The sequence below is a fragment of the Ursus maritimus genome, unplaced genomic scaffold, assembly GCF_017311325.1.
Source record: "Ursus maritimus isolate PB19 unplaced genomic scaffold, ASM1731132v1 scaffold_3, whole genome shotgun sequence".
In the NCBI taxonomy this organism is placed as follows: Eukaryota; Metazoa; Chordata; class Mammalia; order Carnivora; family Ursidae; genus Ursus; species Ursus maritimus.
Genome location: NW_024425563.1, coordinates 71,282,030 through 71,298,791, shown reverse-complemented (window position 1 = coordinate 71,298,791; position 16,762 = coordinate 71,282,030). Strand labels below are relative to the sequence as shown.

Genomic DNA, 16,762 nt, shown 5'->3' with positions numbered 1-16,762 from the left:
TTACACTGAAAAAAAAATTATATGTGAATAACCACACATCCATCTTTTATAAATCACAAAACTATAAAAATCAATCCTTATTTGTTATTCAACACATTGTTGCTTTGCTTTCATAGTTACTACTGATTGCACCGAGAAAAGAATGGAATACTACGATTGATGCATTTTTAAGAATTTTGACATCCCCTGAGTTTATATCAAAGTTAAAACTTATTTTTATAGATATCAAGAATTGAATAAACTGAATTAACAACTTGTTTGTCACTCCATAAACACACCACTTACTGTTTTTTATAGACTGTTCAGTCATGCTGATTGCATTGGGATGAATGCTTTCTTACGGAAACACTCTGACATTTGGGCATTTAACTAAGTTGGTTGTCTTGGACCTTAGTTCCATAGTGAGATGGTCTGTTGTTCATAATGAAGGGGGCTCTAAAATTGCAAGGCAATTTTGAATGAGTCTTATGAAAAGGCTGCTTCCAAAGATAGAACAGTAGTTTTAAGAATATGGTTATCTATAGCAAAAGAAAAATACAGCCGCTAAAACAAAGCCATGTGTTCGTTATCAGGCTATGGGTCCTCCAGGGTAGGATCACGAGGGACAGTCTGTGGAGTTGGGCCTCTGGCTGGTGGAGGTGGATAGGATCACTCGGTGGGATTGTCAGCTTGGATTGAAGGTTTCAGCAAGAAAAAATCCTATCAGTCTAGAGAGATCATAGTCATAGCTAAAGAAAGACAAGTAGTTTGGAAAGGTAGAACCACAAATTCCTCTAGAATAATATGAAGGATGAATTTCTGCGGATGTAGAGATATTAAAGGTGAGAAGAGAAATGAGCTGCAGACTAACTTCAGCAGCTTAATTTGCTTCCATAATTATACTGGGAAATGTGGTGGTAAAACAAATTTAAACTTTTAGATTTAGATGTTTTAGGCATGATTCTTTTCTCAGAGTTCTAAAAAAAATATCATACAATGCATAATTATGGTCTGTGCAAGCATCTTTTTCCAAAACATTTTGTCTAGGAAGTTTTACAAATGGTGAATAGAAACCACAGTTACACCTTTGCCTCCCCTAGGAAGCATTGCCCTCTCCACCCTCCACACTGGCAGCTCCAGGCCTTCTGGAACAGGCAAGACCTCTCAGCACTCCCTTTCTAGCTGTGGGATTAAGCCAGGTACCTGTCTTACCTCTCCTTCCCTGCCTGGAGGGGATGCCCCACTTCAATGTGAAGGTATACCAGCCTTGTCCATGTGGGATTTATTTTGGTACATGGTGTAGAAGAAGATTGAAATAGTACTGCTTCTCCCCAAGAGTTGATTTTAGGAGACTGGTTTATTGAGTACAGTTCATTCTTATGTAGTGTTTGGCTGTGGTGGGGGGAAGCCATGTGTGCTTATCCATAACAAGGATCTCATTAGTACTGAGATGGGGTTGATGATGGTTTTGAGGGTCAGAAAGCCTGGAATCTCGCCTGTTCAACCTTCCTTTTCCATATACTAACCTTTTTCTTATAGCACTGTTTTTTTCCTTGAGATATTATCTTCCATTGATCCGTGTGTATATTCTTGTGCCAAAACTGTGCTCTTTTATTTCTTATAGGCGTGTAACACTTTCTAATTCTTGGTGTGGCTAGTCTGCCCTTTAATTCTGTTTTCGGACTTCTTTTAACTATTTTCTTCTGTTTGAATGCTTTGCTTTTACAGTTTGAATATAGGCCCTGCCCCTCCCTATCCCCCCTCCCCCACCATGTTGGCATAGACTATTTAGAACTTTTTTCTTGAAATGTTAATTTGGCTACTTTAGCAAAGTAACAGTAGTTAATTAGGGGTATCATGAAGTTGATAGGAAAGGATGTGCTCTATAAAATAACCAGTCAACTGTAACTCTATTAAAGGGTTTATATACTTAACTTTTAAACAGGACTTGCTTGAATTACACTAGAAATAGAACCAATTGAATGCACCAATGTAATTTATTCCCTTTTCTATATATACAAGGAGATATGCAATTTGCCTGTTTTCGATATCATTTAAGTATGAACCACCTCTCTGTGAGCTTATAATATGATTCAGGGATTGCAAAAAGGTGCAAAACAGAGAAAGAGAAACTTTCATGGCAACCATGATCTTGCTGCTAAATTTATTGATTTCTTTACATTCTGCTTGTTTTCACAAACATTTCAGGTTGCTTACAATAAAAGTCCATTAAAAAAGTATTTTATTTATTTGGGAGAGAGAGCGATAGAGCAGGAGTGGGGTGGAGGGGCAGAGTGAGAGGAAGAAGCAGACTCCCCTGATGAGCAGGTAGCCTGACTTGGAGCTCAGTCCTAGGACCCTGAGATCATGACCTGAGTTGAAGGAAGACGCTTAACCGACTGAGCCACCCAGGCACCCCAATAGTCCATTTTTAATAAGACCTAAAATAATGAATATAGGAAGAAGAAAGGTAGGAGGGGATGGATGGTGAGGCTGTATGCCAAGAACTTTTGGCTGGGCAAAGGTCCCGGGAGGTGAGGTTAACAGACTTCACAACCTCGTCAAGAAGGCAAACTGGTAGACCAGTCTGAGAACAATCTTTGTAGATTCGTTCATTTACTCAGGAAATATCTATTGAACACCGACTGTATGCCTGGCACTCTTTTAGGCATTGGAAATATAGTAGTGAGTAAATCAGACACAAATCCCAGCCCTCTTAGAGCTTAAATTTTAGTAGAGAAGCCACAATAAACAAACGGTATAATCTATGTGTTTATGTTTGATGGGAAAAATTGCTAATAAAAAAGATAAATTATGTGTGGAAGGAAGATAGGAGGTGTTGCTCTGTGGGGGAATGCTTACCATTTTGATGGAGTGGTGGAGGGAAGACTTTTCTGAGAAATTGACTTTGGAAAAATGGCCCAAAGATCATGCTGGACCAGTAAGGGTATCGGGGGAAGAGAAATGCTGGCAGAGGGAGCAGCTGGAGCCAAGGCCCTGGCGTGCTTGTAGGAGGGGAAGGGGGAAAAGAGGCTGGGTAGAGTAAGTGAGGGGAGACTGGTAGCTGGGTGTGGTTAGCACCTGCAACTCCAGGACCAGTCCTAGATGTTTCAAGGCTCTTCAGGTAGGAAAGGGCAGGTTACATATAGAACCAAAGAAACTAGCTGCATATATCTTCTAATTTTTGTTCAGTTGTATGTCAGTTTTTTAATGTGCTCTGGTTTCCAACACCTTGAAGAATGAGCAGTAATGGTGTATACAGGTACACGTTTACAGTTTCTTTTCTGTTTAACTGGACATAGACCATTTTGAAATACCAGCAAACATTTTAGGATATACTTCTTAAATTTCATATATTACTGTTTCTTTTAGAAACAAACAAGAAAATTCTGACCTCTCTGGATGCACTTGGCATTATGAATACTTAGACAAATACCCAGTAAGAGAGTGTTGTGCTATCAGCTTGTGAACTCTGTGGCTTGTAATCTTGTTTAAGCAGTGTGGAAAGTAATGATCCCTCAAATATAATTTCCTGTTCATTCACCTACCTGCTAATTTCCCCCTAAATGCATGGGTTCTACACTTACTGTGAAACTTGAGATGCTTAGAATTGTCGACTTCAGATTAATTTAATTTTTTAAAAACTTTATTTATTTATTTGACAGAAAGAGAGACAGCCAGTGAGAGAGGGAACACAAGCAGGGGGAGTGGGAGAGGAAGAAGCAGGCTCCCAGCAGAGCAGGGAGCCCAATGTGGGGCTCGATCCCAGAACCCTGGGATCATGCACTGAGCCAAAGGCAGATGCTTAACAACTGAGCCACCCAGGTGCCCTGTCTTCAGATTGATTTTATACTTTGTTCTAGACAAAGGTATCTTAAAACTATGCCACCGAAGTCCTGTAGTCATTTTCACACTTATGATGTTGTTGGCTGTTTGTCATTGTTGAAAGAAAATAGAGTGATGTTTATAAAATCACGGTTTCAGTTCTGTTCCAGTAGTCTAACCAGGTAGTCATTTTACTGAGGTCTATTCTGTATACCAGTAAAGGGGAAAACACCAAATCATTCTGCCTTTTCGAGATGATGGGCAAGAATACATAATACATTTTCTTGAAAGCTGTTTTTTTCTTCTTGTGAATAAGAGGAGGAAAGCCTACCATCTGTGCCCTAATGCATGTATAATCAAGCCTTTTTCCTCTGAAGTTCATGTTTCATGCCGAAGAGGAGTTGATTTTTCCATTTTAGTGACATTTGTGATTTTTATCACTTTGTTTATAGAAAGGGAGATGGGGGCGAGTGTTACAAATGTCAGGTCTCTGTGGCTGACATATTAGTGCCCCACTGCGGGGCACGTTGTTTCTTCAGGCTGTCAGGGGGATGGATTCGGAAGATGCCCAGCAGTCCAGCTGTGTGGCTGGCAAGCAGCTGGGCCACGGAGGCGCCTCTTGGGCAGAGTCAACAGTTGGGCCAGAAAGGCTGTGGCTCAGTGATGAGTGTAAACATTGTTTAGTTGAAATGATTAGGAGCAGAGCTTCTGGTCTCCCGGTTATTAGCTGATGGAAGAGTGTAGTGCAGGAAAGGGGCAGCCTTTGTTGGAGAACAGCACTCTTCGAAACGTGTAATGTAGCGGCTTTATTAAGGGAAGCCACTTAGGTTCAGAATATGGAATGGAGCCACAGCTTTGGAAGACGGGCACTTGGTGGGTTCTGCAAGGCTGAGCAGAGGGACTAGCAGAGGGGAAGTAGTTTGCCCGGCCCTCTTGGCCAATGCTTGGAATAAAAGCAAGGTGTCGGTTGCTGAACGTCTTCACCGCACGTTACTTGGTACATGAGCGAATAAACCTGACCTGGAGCTTTAGAAGGAGAAGAGTGATAGCAAGACCCAGGGCAGTAATGACCACCTGCATTATTATTTATGTTTATATCTTCCCCACTAGACCTTGGATGTCATGAGGGTTGTGTTTATGCTTAGTCATTTTATATCACCACTGTTAACTGAAATGAACTGATGGTGGGATGAAGTTCTCTTTTTAATATCATTTTTTTTAACCTCTCCAGTTTGAGGGTAATTTGCTATTCAGATATATTTTGAGGAGTCCATGGTCTGTAACATAACTTTTCTTCCTTTTAAAGGTATGGGATTTAATGAAGAAGAATTACATAAGGGCAGAGAGCGGGGTTGTCTTCATATAAATGCAGAAGTAATCACTGGTTCATTGTGTATCAGTTCATTCATTCATTCATTATTCATTCATTTATTCATCAGACGTGCACTGGGCAGTACTTATCATGTGTCGGGTGCTGGGAATGCAACACACAACATAATCAGTCATTTAAGAAGGAGCTCACAGATTTCTGTATTTGAAATAAAAAGAACAAGAGAGTAATCATCCACCTAAATTGTTTCCCAAGGAATTGTATTAGGAAGAGTTGCAAAGAGAGGCAGGAACTGTTCTTAAGAAACCTAGCTCAGAGATAATATTGTGTGATCAGCTTAAAATATATTAACTGAATTAACTTGAATTAACAAAATAATTTCAGTTACATATTCAGACATAACATTTTAAAGCTTGTTAAGATTAATTTTTCTGATAATATATGCAAAATATTTCCATTAGTGTTTTACAATAATATTCATGACTTGTTAGCATAGGTAATATATTGTCTTCTTACTGGCCTGTAATGGAAGTTACCTCAAAGTGAATAAATGTACATTTTGTGAGATTGTTTCTTCCTTCCAAGGACCTCTAGAAACACCAGTCCTGAAAGCAGTTTATTTTAAAAGAAAGTTATAGGTCATATTGCAAAGGACGAAGAAAGATCCAACCTGTTAAAGTACTCTGCACGTTGTGCATGTGCAAGAAATGCTCTTAGTGACCCCGGCAGATTTACTGAATCAGAGGAGGTGGTTTTCCTTTTTACAAATCAATCTACTTTTGTTGGCATAGTGCAGCTATGTTATATGATTTGTCAAATAAATCACTGAACTTCTCATTTTTAAGAATGAATTTTTTAAATGATCTGCTGTGTAGATTCGTAGCCACCATAGGCTATTGAAGAGGCCGCCTGAGAGTGTTCAGGATGGATGTCTACAACTCAGAATGTGCTGGGCTCTCGGAGGCCATTATCTTCATTGTCTCCTAGTGCTTTGGATGTGACTAAAAATGATTCTGTGTAGGTCAAGTATGAGGGGTTTATAGCATTAGCATCTCCTTTTGTTTATATGTATATATAAAATTTTTATTTATATATATTTGTATACATATTGCTTTATGTATATTTTATACACGTGTGTATTTGTGTGTGCATATATAGATATATATATATTTTTTGTGTATATGCGTACATAAAACATACATTCATACCTATCTATATATGATAATTTGAGAACTGAATACGAAAATATCTAGTCTTGTGTAGCATTGGAATTTCTTTATATTGTGAATTATTATTTCTACTAATGACATTCATTAGAAGGAGATCAGTTTATATCTGTCCTGGATTTCATGACAGCCTCTTTTAGGTGAACTTGAATTTTCTTGCATCATTAGACATATTTTCTAAGGTCTGATTTAAAAATTCTCAGTTTATTTTGTTATCTTAGGTTGTCAAATATTATTTAATATAATCAAATTTCTTCATCCACAAACAATGTGGATAGAAGAGCACCAGTTCCTCATTGACTGGAGAAATAAAATATAGCATGAATAATAAATTTAAAATCACGGTGTAAAAGAAGCCAGACGAGACCCTGTAGTGTCAGGCAGAACGAGTTTCTATTTGTCTTGCTTTCAAAGACACTGTTATATGTTGGAAATCTATTGGGCAAATTAATCACATTCCCTCTATAGGCAGTTTATAACAAGGCAGTGCGTTAAGTTGCACGTCTCGTTGTCATCATATCACCTGTGCATAGCACTCCTGATTCGGATCAGCTGCTGGAGTGCTTGGACGCTTTCTTTCCTTCCAGTCCTTGATGGTAGACAAGAGGTGGGTGATAGAAGTTAGTTCTGGGTACCCTAACAATTATCATTGCTTTATAGGTACGTATTTCCAGTGGAGATGCAATTGTGATCACAAATTAGAAGACCGAATAACTCATTTTTAATGGTTTAAAACTTGGTGGGGCAAACCAGACTTCTGCCACGCCTGGGTCAACTTTAGAATATGACTGTTTGCACAGTTAATGTATTTTCCCAAAACCTCTGTTGGAAAATTGAAATCTCTTTTATGGATTCCATGAAGAGATCAATTCCTGCATTTGAAAGCAATGTATGTGTTCGAAAGTATGGATGCTTGGATTTATTTTATGGGAGAGGATCAAAGTCAGAGTCTTAACTCCCCTCTTGTTGTATGTTCTTGTTATTCCCTTTTTATTTGTACATTCATTTTTTTAATGAAATACTTTAAAATTTGACTATGTGGGGTACACATTTCAAACAATTTTATATTATCTAGCATCAGACATTTCTGCTGTCTCATACTGATGGTCTCTAAGAAAAAAGAGAAGTTCTTAAGCTGAGCCTCGTTGCCTGTAAACTTGATCAAATGTCACTTTAATCCCTTTGCACTTCTGGCAAACTAAGAGCTATTCATGAAGTGCTTAGTTCACTTGTTTGAGACAAATATTTTCATTATATACTTGGTAGAGGTGACTCCACTTGGATATCTACCAGACACTCTCATAGCTGATCTCCACTTAATAGATGTGCAGATTAACAGGTATCCCCCACTTCCCCTGAGAGTGTACTGATGGCAGTGCTCAGCTACCTTCTAGGAGGCTCATGCATGGCTGCTCATTGGCTACCTGCATATTTTTGCTAATTGTACTTCTGCTTGTAATGATATAATTAAGCAACAATAAACTGGTAAGATATAAGTGCATAAAGAAAGACTGTGGTTGTTGCTATGAAAAGTACGTTAAATGTGTTGGAGAGATATGATACAAGCATGTTCTTTTTTTTTTTTTTAATATTTCAGAGAGAGTGAGTGAGTGAGTGGGGGGAGAGGGAGAGAGAATCTCAAACAGATTCCCCGCTGAAGGTGGAGCCTGATGTGGGGCTCCATCCCATGACCTTGAGATCATGACCTCAGTCAAAATCAAGAGTTGGGCACTTAACCGAGTGAGCCACCCAGGCGCCCTAATATAGGCATGTTCTAAACACTTTTTTCCTGGGTATAGGAAAGATAGCTCTAGAGATTGTACAAATTTAGAAGACTTTAGCCCAAGCATCTTTAAATCTTTCCCTTATGAAACTCAGTAGTGGAATTTGTAGATGATGTTCTATGGTTGTAGTTAATGTGGGGAAGAGAAAAGACTGAGTTCCTGGACCATCTTCAAAGAAAACTCCTCTCTGTCTCTGTCTCTGTCCCTCTTTTGTTCACACACAGACACACAGACACACAGACACACACACACACACACACACACACACACGCACACACTTTTTCTGACCTATTTGAGAGTAAGTTGTATATAAGATAGTATATATTTCCTAAGAATAGGGATACCCTCTTACATTACCCCAGTGAAATTATCAACTTCAGTATGATTAACATCGATCCAGTACTTTTTATCTAATCTATGGTCTGTTTTCCTATTTTGTCAGTTGATTCAGTTACCTTTTTATGGCATTTTTTTTTCTCTTCCAGTGCAGAAGCAAGCCTGGAATCACACTTTGTAATTAGTTGTCATGTCTTTTTAGTCCTTTTAAATTTGGAACAGTTCATATTTTATGACATTGATAGTTTTAGATAGTTTCTTTTTTAAATGCAGGTTATGTGTTCCCTGCTGAAATAGTTCATAACTAATGATGTGTCCCCAGGGTTTCACATCTGGAGGCACATGATGTCCATCTGCTCCTAAGTTGTGATGTTAATTTTGATCATCCACTCAAGGTGTTAGCTGATTTCTAAATACTACTTTTCCCCTTCCTATTAATAGGCAAATGTGGAGAGACATGTTATTTCTATGCAAAGATCTTGCTCCTCATCAAAATATTCCTACCTAGACTTAGTATCCATTGATCATTCTTTACCGTGGTGGCTGCAGAATGTTGATTTTTTCCCTCCGTGTTGACCCATCAGCATATGGCCTTCTTATATAAGCAAGAGCCCTCCCTTTTTTCTCTTTCATTTCTTTATCTACTTATTGGTGTGAACTCATAGTTTCCCATTTCCCCCCTCTGGTGTATAAATTCTTACTATTGTAAAAGTTATTTTGGTGCACAAATTGTCTGAATCGGTAGTGGGAGCCTCTTCAAGCTGGCTCCTGTCTTTGTGATATGCCAACCATTTCGTTTTAGCTCTTTCTTACTTTATGACAGAATTAGGTGTTACGGGCTTATTTTATGTCTTCCTGCTCCAGCATTTCCCCAAGGAGCCCTGAATTCTTTTTGAGTGGGGAATGGTGTTAGAAACCCAGGTTTTGGGTGGGTGTGTTCATTGCTTCTGGGGAATCTGCTTTTAGGCCCTTTGAGCAGAGCTAGAAAATGTATGCAGGGGCACCTGGGTGGCTCAGTTGGTTAAGCGTCTGCCTTAGGCTCAGGTCATGATCTCAGGGTCCTGGGATCCAGCCCCACATCAGGCTCCCAGCTCCGCGGGGAGTCTGCTTCTCCCTCTCCCTCTGCCTCTCCTCCTGCTTGTGCTCTCTCTCCCTCTCAACTGAATAAATAAAATCTTTAGAAAAAACCTGTCTAGCTAGTGTACATATGTTTAATTTCAGATTACAATCATATACAAACCCCTGATGAGGCTGTCTGTGCCCTATAACACAAATGAGGTGGTCTTATACTTACCTTTTCCAGTTATAATATGCTGTGCTCATGAGCATATTAAAGTTTCTGAGAAACTTTTTAAAAATCAAACCAAGTTTTAAAAATTTTCTTGACCATAGAATTCCCCCCCATTTCTCCATGTTTAACTTTTTCTTAGTGTCCCGAGAAGCTGGTACCCTGTATAAACTCTGTTCTGGCATCATCTTCAAGCAAAGTGCTTGCTGTTGTTCCAGGTCTCTTCGTCATGTTAAATACGTTCCTTTTTATTACTAGTTGGCTTATTATTTTTTTAAGTAGCAGGACTATCTTGAAAGTTACCAATCTTTTTTTTTTTTTACAGTTACATAACGATGTTCAGTGATATTCATTGGACCCATTAGTGTAGTATGTAACTACTAATATGTAATTACTGTCATATATTTCCTAATGTTGGACAGCCTTAAATCTTGGAATACACCCTATTTCATCTTGAATTTCATTCCCCAGTGTTTTTATGAATTTTATATTCATATTCATAAATGAGACTGGTTTAGTGTTTTACAATTTGCGTTATGTTTGGGTATGAGGGCTATGCCAGTGATCAAAGAATTATCCGTTCCGTGAAGATTCAGTAGCACTTGCCCCAAAGCAGCTGGGTCTGGTACCATTTGGGAAGATAGATCTTTGATGACTTTTAAATCTCTTATGTTGTATCAGCGTGCTACATCTCTTGGATTAATTCTGGTAATTTATATTTTTCGAAAATCCTCCATTTAATTTACCCCTTCCCCCGCCCCCCCCATGCTCAGTCCTGAGTGTTTCTCCTATTTTGTTTTTCCATTCAAACTTGGTAATTTCTGCTCTGTTTTTTTCTTTTTTCTTTTTTAATCCATTATTCTTCCACCTACTTATTTGGGGGTGAATTGTATATGACAGAGATCTGCTGTGTTGTCAAAAAATGTAATGAACATCTTTTAAATCCACTGAATACCTAAAATTACAATTGTGATGCATCATTATTTATATAGCTAATTCTCTCTTTATAGACAATTAGATTTTTTTTTGTTTTTCTTGATATTAAAGTCAAGGCTGTGATTTACATCCATATACATATATCTTTGTATATGTTTTACCCTCAGAATACATTTTGAGAGAATTTCTAAGTCAACGTGAAATAATGCTTTAATGGAAAATGCCGTTACATTGATTTGTCTTTCTTTTCCTGTGTCAGTACCACTCTCTTTTAATTACCAAAGCATAATAATACATTCACCCGACATTTAGTCTTCCAATAAATATTAGAATTTCTTTTCAAAATTAAGACCATTTCCTATTTAGATTTTGATTAGCATGGCATTGTATTTAAAATTAATTTAGGAAGAATTGACATTTTTAGTATGTTTAAGTCTTTCTGTTTCAAAAACGAATTATTTTTTCAGTTATTTGTTTTCTTCTCTGTTTCTTATTTACATTTTCTAGTTTTCCTCTTATAGGTACTGTGGATTTCTAATTATTACCAGAATATTTTACGTTTTTTTCTTGATATTTTGATTACACTTTTTATCCAGTTATATTTCCTGTCTGTTTTAACACTTTAAGAAAGCTGTTGTAATTTACATGTTAACTTTAACAAACCATGTAGCATAGTATATGTCTTTGGGCATGTTGCTTGCTCCAACTTTCTCCTAAATAATAGTTGTAGCTGACTCATAGGGATTGTTTAGAGTTTAAATAAGATGATATTTTAAAGGAATTAATGCATAGTTCTCAACAAATGTTAATTGCCATTACTGGTATGATTTATAGTTTTTGACCATTTTTGTACCGAATTTTCTTGTTACCAGTAGATTTTTCAGTTTATTCTCTATAATTTACAAATATTCAATCCTTCACCTCTAAATAAATATTTTGCCTTTTCTTTCCAACTAGGTAAGATTTCAAAGTGCCTTTCTGTAGGGGAGGGGGGTGGGGGAATGGGATAGGCTGGTGATGGGTAGTAAGGAGGGCACGTATTGCATGGTGCACTGGGTGTTATTCGCAACTAATGAATCATCGAACTTTACATCAAAAACCAGGGATGTCCTGTATGGTGACTAACATAATATAATAAAAAGATATTTTAAAAAAAGTGCCTTTCTGAAAAGCAGTTTAATTCAGGGAAAATGTGTCTTGGATCATTACCATTTTCAGCTACCTTTGACTTATTGATCAAAATGTCAACCATTTCCTGAAGTAAATGAATTTGGGGAATGAACTTGTGAAAAATGAATTATATAGTATGGTTTCCTTTATTTTTTTGAGACCCTTCTGGAAGACATGATCTGTAAGAAAGGCCTGTTGTCCAGAGTGTCTTCATTAGACCCTGAAGTCAGCATTATCCTATAAAAAGAGGTCTCTGTCTTGTTGCTCAGTGTACCCCATCTCCCCATAGAAGTACTAGTAAATATTGTCAATTAAATGAAATAACCACATTCCCACTTGTTATGTGAAGTGCACAAAATGATATTAAAAGAATTTTTTAAAAGAATTTTTAAAAATATTTTATTTATTTATTTACTTGAGAAGGGTAGTGGTGAGAGGAGGGGCAAAAAGGGAGGGAGAGGGGCAAGCAGACTCTGCTCTGAGCCTGAGTGCAAGCCCGATGGGGGCTCAATCTCATGACCCTGATCATGACCTGAGCCGGAAACCAAGAGTCAGATGCTTAACCGACTGAGCCACCAATGCACCCCAAGAGTATTTCTGTTATTATTTTCTAAAAGTAAGGTGCTGTTGGGAAAATGATAAATCCAAATTGCTACTAGTGGCTACCAATCCTGAGATGGAGATTTGTTGAAGTAAGTAGAATATTATTTTGCCTTCAATTAAAATTTTCCGTATATTAAATATTCTATTGTGTTTAAAGTGAATTTTAAGTGAGCAATTTGGCTTCATTATATTGTATGAACAATAGAAAATGAAAAACTCTATCCAAATACCAAATTGTTCATGAACTAAAGATCAGGGAGGAAGAAAGACTTAAAAACCCATTTATCGGAGTGCCTGGTGGCTCAGTCGTTAAGCGTCTGCCTTCGGCTCAGGGCATTATCCCAGGGTCCTGGGATCGAGCCCCACGTTGGGCTCCCTGCTCTGCTGGGAGCCTGCTTCTTCCTCTCCCACTCCCTCTGCTTGTGTTCCCTCTCTCGCTGGCTGTCTCTCTCTCTCTCTGTCAAATAAATAAAATCTTTAAAAAAAAAAACAAAACCCATTTATCATGGCCTCCTCTAATGAGTGAATGCATGATCTAATCGTGAATGATTTTTTTTTTAAAGCAGCAGCTGTGACTTACACAATTTAGAAATGTTAACTTGCAAGTAGATCAAACCATTCACATCAAGGCGGAAGGTATAATTTATTCAAAAAGGCATTTCAGTATTTCTTAAGCCATTTTCTGGGTGGGCTGCAAACCGCACGTAAACATGACAAGTAGGAAGATTTAAGGGATGGCTAGAGTAGTGAAATATGTTCTTTTTTCCTTTAAACCTAAAATATCATCTTCAACATGGGTCTGTAACATTAATCAACCAATGTTAAGGGTCTATTTAGAGCTGCTTTGAAAGTCAGGCTGGGGAAGAAGCAGCTCTGGGCTACTGGACTTTTGGGTTGAGGGACATTAATTAAAACAAGACTATGAGGAAAAAAGGCTTCACTGAGGAGGTGGGATTTAAATTGGGTTCTGAAGGGTGAACAGGCTTTGGGGAGCAGGTGAAAAGGGAGGCACAGGGGGAAGATGGAGTGGTGGGACTGAAAATAGGAATAATTATGGCTAGGAGGGCAAGAACTGATCCCGATACATATTAATGACTGAATGTGTAGTGGGATGGGGGAATAGAGAGGCAGTGTGCTAGGGTATTGGAGTGTCTTGTGACTAGGAAGGTTTTTACCCCTAGTACTTTGGGCAACAACCCTCCCCACGCCCCAAAGAAGGATTTAGGCAGGTATTTAAAACATCGCATTTTGCCTTTGACCTAATTAACTTCTTCCAAGGGAATCTGTAAGAGAAGGGCATTATCAGTCTTGAGGAAACCTAACATGGATCTTAATTTCTGAGGTTTTCTGATGAAACTGTGATTGGTGGCATCTTTGCTGATGATCTACAGCAAATAGGAACAGTTGCTGCAGCTGAAAGTGGTAACTGCTGAAGGACAGAAAAGACAGCCAATAAATACTTGATTTAAGTCACCAGATTTGACAACCGAGAAATGTGACTTCGAATTATGATTTCTTTTTTCACAGTGTCACCTAAATCAATACCAGCAGTATTAGAATGACAAAGTATAAAATTAAAAAGCTCAGACCATAAGGAAACAATGAGGAGGGGAGTTCCAGAAATCCAGGCTGGATTGTGGTAATCACAGAGCAGTCAGGATACACATGTACAACACATTCCTATGACCCTTTCCTGCATCTAAAATGAACCGAATAAAATTATTGCTTCACAGATTTCCTGTAGACATCCAATATCTGTTTTTGACACCTGGGATCAGTCATAGACCAGTGAATACAGATTTGTAATAGAAGTTAATAATGACACCTGAGAAAATAAATAAGACAGAAATATAAATAGAAATGGCATGTCACCTTGTGATCATGTTTAAAAACCTGATATCTTGCAGACTTAATTTTTTTTTTTACGTAGGCCATAATTAACCACCGCCATGTGTCACTACTATTTATTATTTAATTAAAAACCTGTTTAATAATTTCTGCTTCATAAAACATTGTTTTTTCATTGTTTATAGAGCACATGGAAATGGCATAACGATCAAAGGTGTTAAAGCATTGAGTCAATAATTCATGTGCGATGACAGTGACCGCTATTAACAAAATATCCGCTGCTAACAGATTATTGTAAAAGTAAACTGGAGAACACATATATTGCAAGTAAACATGATATATTGAAAATTATTATTGTAATAAAAATGATCCTACATAGTGATCTAGCGGGAGAATGTTCTAAGACGGGATTTTTGAAAATCTGCGTTGTGTAGTCCATGCTTCAGAGACGTTTCAGATAGCCGAGAAACAATGTTTACAATGTGATTAGATTAGGCCACCAACTCAAACATCATAATAAATTTGCGGAGTCCTTCCCTTTCTTTTCCTTTCTCCTTCTTTCTTTTCTTTCCTCCATCCCTCTCTCCTTTCCTCCACCCCCCCGCCCCCGGCAAAATGACTGTGCTCCTAATGTCTACCAGACGGTGTGTTCAGGGGTGCACCCTGAAATACACAAGATGGAGAAGTCAGTCTCTCGCCCGCCCACTGTGTTTACCTTGCAGAGCTTGAAATCTGCTCTCGTGTGTTCTGCCAGTGCCCCAGTTTTCAGACGAGTTGAACAGGCAGTTACAATACGATGCTCATATGATTACCGGACTCATTGATGTGATTATCTTGAATCCTGTAGGAGAAGCAAATATGGCTAAATGTGGTTGAAGAGGTAGAAAGAGACTTGTGGAGCCACAAAAGATGATGGTTTGATTTTAATGACTAATTTAACCTGAAGTTTATGGTTTAAAATATATTTGGTACTGGTACCGATTAAACACTACCTTTATGTTTATCTTATCATTGGGATCATTTGTTGTTTTATATGTGGGCTGAAGGGTAGGGATGGTTAGGGAGGCTGGGTGTGGGTAGAGAATTTCTTTAAGTTATTGAACCAAGAAATGACAGAGAATGTAGGCAAGGATTAAAGTGGGAGGGTATGCAGGAATGAAAATAAAAAGATATAGTTAAGTGAGCTGTGGTCTGTGAGTCCTCGATCTCCCTTGAGGAGAAAGACTGAAGGCATTTTTACAATTTAGGTCTTCCTGTACTGGTCACCAGGGATAACTGTTAACCTAGAGTAGTTTAATTGCTGACTGGGAGACTGTCCGTTGTGGAAGGATAGCAGATCCGTGGTTGTTGGGGACAGACTGCGTTTGGATATGCAGTGTGTATAGATTGAGTTTCCCTAACTAAAAGAATTTTTTACCTCAAAATAATATTTGAAAATCCATTAAATTTGCTCCAATTACTTGGAAGACATGAAATCTATCTTATCTATTTTTGGATCCCTCCCTAGATAGGTTCTAGGCACTTAATCATTGTTTGCTGAGTAGATGGAAGAATTTGAAAGTTGCTAATAAATCGTGAATTACTTGGAAATCATTCTTTGATGATCTGTAAGAAGAGAAACTTTGGGTCTTCTTTGAGAAAGTTTTTATAGAATTCGAGATTCATGATTGATGTAAGAGAGTTAGGGAGTCTAACTGTTCTATTGATACCTTACATTTTTAGGTTTTATTTAAAATTTCTAAAGTTAGGGGTGCCTGGCTGGCTCAGTTCGTAGAATGTACGACTCTTGATCTCAAGGTTGTAAGTTCAAGCCCCACATTAAGTATAGAAATTACTTAAAGGTAAAATCTTAAAAAAATTTAAAAAGTAAATAAAATGTCTAAAGTTAATGCACTTTTTTATGGATACAGATGAAACGGCATTAGAGTAACCTGACCAGTCTGAGCATCTTCATTTTTAATAAAGTGATGTACCATCAAAATTGAGGGCCCACATCTTTAGACTGTAAATCCTCAAAGGCAGATATCAACCTATTTTTAATGCTCTGACAGGCGTGCAAGGTGGGTTTGCTTGATATTTGCTGTCTTATAAGAGACAGGTAGTGTCACACGTAAGCATGTGGGCTAGATAAGGTGTATTCCAGTTTGAATTCACACTCTACTAGGAGTCCTACTAAGTGACTTATTTTTTTCAGTGCTCTAGTTTTCCTCACCTGCAAAATGGGAATAACAGTGTACCTACGAACCTACAGGGATCTGTGTACAGATTAACTATGGCAGTTCGTGTAGAACACAACTACCTAATGGTGTTATTATTAACGCTATTAACTTACTTCACTATGTCTATATAATTTTTTATTTAGGAAGTGTTTCTTGAATGAATTTAGTTAAATACCACACCTTTATTTCATCTATGAAGAAAATTCCTTTAGAAACAC

General features: G+C 37.9%; 1 protein-coding gene across 1 annotated transcript in view; it reads left to right on the top strand.

The window, feature by feature from the left end:
• Positions 1-16,762, top strand: part of CDK14 (cyclin dependent kinase 14) — a 544,514-nt gene that overhangs the window by 60,019 nt on the left and 467,733 nt on the right. The window lies entirely within an intron of this gene.